This window comes from Cricetulus griseus, chromosome X (genome assembly GCF_003668045.3).
Source record: "Cricetulus griseus strain 17A/GY chromosome X, alternate assembly CriGri-PICRH-1.0, whole genome shotgun sequence".
NCBI lineage: Eukaryota > Metazoa > Chordata > Mammalia > Rodentia > Cricetidae > Cricetulus > Cricetulus griseus.
The window spans coordinates 46008788-46014114 of NC_048604.1; positions in this window are offsets into that span (position 1 = coordinate 46008788).

Below are 5327 nucleotides of genomic sequence, written 5' to 3' on the forward strand. Positions count from 1 at the left end.
GGGTTTTGTGGTATTGAAGAGATTTTCAGCTTTTCAAAATAAGTAGAAAATATGCTGTGTGTTGAGATATACTCTTATAATGAGTAAAACTTTTATGGTATACAAAATCATACCTTAACGAAGCCATTAAATATGCTATGGTTTCCTTTATTCTTTGAAATTGATAGTGTCTGTTGTTTCTGAGACAGGATTGTTCTGTGTAACAGTGCTGGCTATGCTAGAACTTGCTCTGTAGACCAGCTGGCCTCAAACCCACATAGATCTGCTTGCCTCTGTCTCCCAAGAGTTGGAATTAAAGTTGGGATTGTGCCATCACTGCCAGGCAATAGTATCTTTTGTGCATAATGTAAAATAAGACATGAATATGTATCCAGGCATCTACAAAACTCACTCCAAAGATACTACTTAAAAATCACCAGAATGAATCCTCTTTGTGATTTTTAAATTAGACAAACAAATACTCCCTTTGTTCAAAATTTTACTTGAAGTTATAGGGAATGAAGTAAGCCAAGAAAAAGAAGGGATATAAGAATCCGAAAGGAAGGAAGCTATGGTTAGAAGGGGAACTGTAATTGGACTTCTTAGAAAACCTACAACAGGAAGCCTAAAAACAGAAATCCCATTAGAATTTGTAAGTGAGAGTTGGAGAGGTGGCTCAGTGGTTAAGAGTACTTGTTGCTGTTATGTAGGATCAGAGTTCAGTTTCCAGTGTCCACATGGTGGCTCACAACCATCCCCAACTCCAATTCTAGGAAACCTGAAATCTGTTTCCTACATTCAGGGGTATCAGGCACAGAGGCACATGCAGGCAAAACACTCATACACATAAAATAAAAATAAAATACTTTATAAGTGAATTTAGTAATGCTGAATACAACACTCAATATGTAAAAACCAATTATATCCTTATGTAATGGCCTTAATTTAAACAGTATCATTTATAATTCCATGAAAATACTAAATACATAGCAATAAAATTTGTATAAAGGTTCAAAAGGTCAAGGATAGCCACACTTTTGAACACCAAGGTGGGATAATTGTCCTGTCAGATAAGACTTATAAAACCATAACAATAAAGGCAATTGCAAGGAAGAACTGAATAGAGAGATCAAGAACAAAGTCACATTTGATGTCTATTAATAAACATGACAGAATTGGTATTTCATAGTAGGAAAAAAAGAAAACATTTCAAAAATTATCTTGGAATTTTTAGTTTTAGAATACTAGCACATCAAAATCCTGCTTTACACAATTCATAAAAATTCAACTCCAACAATTAATACACTCTAATCAAAAAACACTTTAGAATTATGCTAATCCTAGAAGCTACATGTTGCCAAATCAAAAATAAAATGCTGGATGTAGGATACCTTCCCTCAAGTTGTTCACAGATGTCTCAAAGACCTCCAAAGTAATACAGACTATAGCCATTGATCTTTTTTCTTTTTTTTTTCTTTTGTTTTTCCAGACAGGGTCCCACTGTGTATGTAGCTCTGGCTGTCCTGGAACTTGCTCTATAGACCAGGCTGGCCTCGAACTCACGGAGAAGGCATTGATCTTGATTACCCTCCATAACTTGGTAGTGAGATTCTGTGGCTGAAGATACAACACACTTTTTTCACAGGATATGGAAACACTGGGGTTGTAGTGACTGAAAATCTTCCTCCCTACTGGCTAGATTTCACAGTACTAGAAGGTATCCTATGGGCTGCTGGGGGGGCGGGATTCATCAACAATCTTACCCAGCTGTGAAGCCAGCAGAGCTACAATAACAACCAACATGGCAAGACATGCCCAGGGGTACAATACTGACAAAATGTTGCATAACTACTTTCTGATTAGATTTAAGACATGCTTCCTCTGCTTTTTCCCCTCGGGAGGAAACACGTGCCTAGTACTGTAAATCTACCCCAAGAACCCATGGCTGGGGAGCTCATGGGCTCAAGAGGTGAACCTACTACTACTAATTTGCTAAATGGACACAGTATCAAGTGCTTTATAAATTTGTATCTCTGTGGCCATAGAATAGCACAGCTCTCAGACCTTATCAGAAGAGGCTTCTTTGTGTAGTGGATGGCAGTTAACACAAAAATTCAGAACTGATCAAAGTGCAGAGAATAAGTGGCCTGTGGAGTGCTCAGCCACAAATGAGACACTTGCATTACAACCCTTTTCCTGGAGGCCAAGGAACCATTGTGTAAGAGGTGGGGGAGGTTGTAAGAGCCAGAACTCCCTTTCCCCTTCTCTGGAGGACCGTGTATGTCTCTCTTAGGGTCCTCTTTGTTTCCCAGCTTCTTTGGTGGTGTGGATTGTAGGCTGGTAATCCTTTGCTCTATGTCTAAAATCCATATATAAGTGAGTTTGTCTTTCTGTGCCTGGGATACCTCAATCAGGATGGTTTCTTCTAGTGCCATCCATTTGCCTGAGAATTTCAAGAAAGACCTCCTGAGCAAATTGGGAGGACAGGGGGAGGAGAAAGGGTGGGAGGAGAAAGAGGACGGGAGAAGGGGAAGGGGAAGAGAACATGAGGGATCAGGAAGATCGAGTCCCAGGATGAATAGAGGAGAGCAAGAAGAGATACCTTAATAGAGGGAGTCATTGTAGGTTTAAAGAGAAATCTGGCACTAGGGAAATGTCCAGGGATCCACAAGGATGACCCCAACTAACAATCTAAGCAATAGTGGAGAGGCTACCTTAAATGCCCTTCCCTATAATGAGACTGATAACTACCTTAAATGCCATCCTAGAGCCTTCACCCAATAGCTGATGGAAGCAGAAGCAGAGATTCACAGCTAAGCAGTGAGCTGAACTCCTGGAATTCAGTTGTATAGAGGACGAAGTGATGAGCAAAGGGGCCAAGACCATGCTGGGGGAACCCACAGAAACAGCTGATCTGACCAAGTGGGAGCTCATGGACCCCAGTCTGACAGCAGGGGAACCAGCATAGGACCAAACCAGGCCTCCTGAACGTGGGTGTCAGTTAGAAGGCCTGGGCAGTCTATGGGACCTCTGGCAGTGGAACCAGTATTTATCCCTAGTGAACGAATGGACTTTGGGAGCCTATTCCCTATGGAAGGATACTCTCTCAGCCTAGATACATGGGGGAGGGCCTAGGCCCTGCCCCAAATGATATGATAGACTTTGATGATCCCTCCCTGGGGAGTGAGTGGATGGGGTGTAGGATGGGGGGTAGGTGGGGGGCATGGGAGAATGGGAGGGAGAAGGAACTGGGATTGATATGTAAAATAGGATTCTTTCTAATATAAATACAATTTTATAAAGAAAGAGCAAGAAGTCAGAGAAGATGGGGTGACCATGAGTCTATGGGGCACTCAAATTGGACTCAGTGGGCTATAAAAGAAACTAAAGAATATACGAAGTTTGGAGGGAATTCGGGGGTGGTGCAATATATCTGGGAAGAGTTGGAGGAAAATAAGAGGTGAATGTGATAAAAAAAATACCTTGAATGCATGTATGAAGCTCTAATGCATGATGTGAAATCCACAAAGCATCAACAAAAGTAAAAAAATTAATAAAAACATTGTATTAGAAACCTCTTTGACAGTGCTCAGCTGCTAAGGGTGACCACTGCTGGGCCTGATGACCACAGTTCAATCCCTAAATCTTACTTTGTGTAATGCTAGAACTCAGACTTTTTTTTTTGGGGGGGTCCGAGACAGGGTTTCTCTGTGTAGCTTTGGAACCTGTCCTGGCACTCGCTCTGGAGACCAGGCTGGTCTCGAACTCACAGAGATCTGCCTGCCTCTGCCTTTGCCTCTGCCTCTGCCTCTGCCTCTGCCTCTGCCTCCCGAGTGCTGGGATTAAAGTTGTGCATCACCACTACTGTCCGGCTAGAACTCACACTTTCAAACCGTCCTCTGACCTCTACATAAACACGGTGGCATATGTAATTATAAAAAAAGAAAAGAGATGAATCCAAAACATAATTGTGAAAGGCAAAAACCATGACGTCTTAGAAGAAAATATATGAGACTATCCTGACATCTGTGTAATAATGGATTGCTAAAAAATAAGTCACAAAATATAGAAATCATAAAGAAAAAGACTGAGAATCAGAGCGCATAATACTTAAGAATTTCCATTTATTGGAAAACACTAGCAAGACTATGAAGATAGGGTTGAGAAGACAGCCAAGTGGGTAAATTGCTTGTTGTACAGGCATGAAAAACCTGTTCAGATTGCCATCCCCCGTGTAAAAGCCTGTGTGGTGGGGCTGTCTGCAATCTTCAAGCCTGGTGTGCCCAGACAGTGGAACTTCTGGGGCTTGTTAGCCATTCACTCCAGCTAAAACACAAACTTCAGGTTAATGAGAAACCAGTCTCAAAAAATCAACTGCAGCATGACAATAAAACACTTGACATTGCCCCATTATGGCTTCTACTGCAGACATGGGCACTTATACTTGCACACTCACATATATCACTCACATTTTAAAAAAGAAAATAAAATGTAAAGCTGCAGCTATAACCAATAAAAGAACTCTAAAATGTATAAGCAGTGGGAAAATAAGCTAATGGGAATATAGATTTTTAAAAAATCCTAGAAACTAGAGTAAGCACTTATCAAAAGTGAAAATGTAAGTGCTAACAGTTGAATTGAAAGATGCTTAGTTTAATAATCTTAAAAGTTCATGTGGAGGAAGTGGAACTCTTCTGCAAAGCTCATCGAAGCAGACAGTTATGTGAATGCTTTAGAACAGCTGGGCTTGAAAGACATTTGTAAATCTCAGGATCCTGGAATTCCACTCCCAGGCACAAACCTTAGACAAAATGCGGCATATTTGTGGTTCTCCATTAACACTGTCCAACCATCACTCCAGGGACAGTGGAATGAAGAAACGGATTCACACAGTGTAACTGAATTGCAACTAATATGCCAACATGTGTGACTCTCGGAGGAAAAGGTGTTAAAGAAAGCAAAACACAGAAGCATGCAATGCATACATACAGCTGTGTTTCACAAAAGTTCAAAATAAGAAAAATCGGAATGGAAATAGCTGAGGAGTTTGTCATGAAAAAAAATATATAAAGAAAAAGGGGAATTAGTGCCTCACATCTCGGGTTGCATGTGGTGAAGGAGAGAAAAGAGACATGACTAAAGAGGAACACCCTTGGAGCTTTAAGATACTCAGTAAAATTGTTCTGGGTTTTTTAACCAGGGAGTCAGAACTTAGGTATTAATTCCTTACGATTATTCTGTAATTTACACACACACACACACACACACACACACACACACACACACACACACACACACATGCACACATGCATGCATGCACACACACACACACACCTACTCTGTGTACT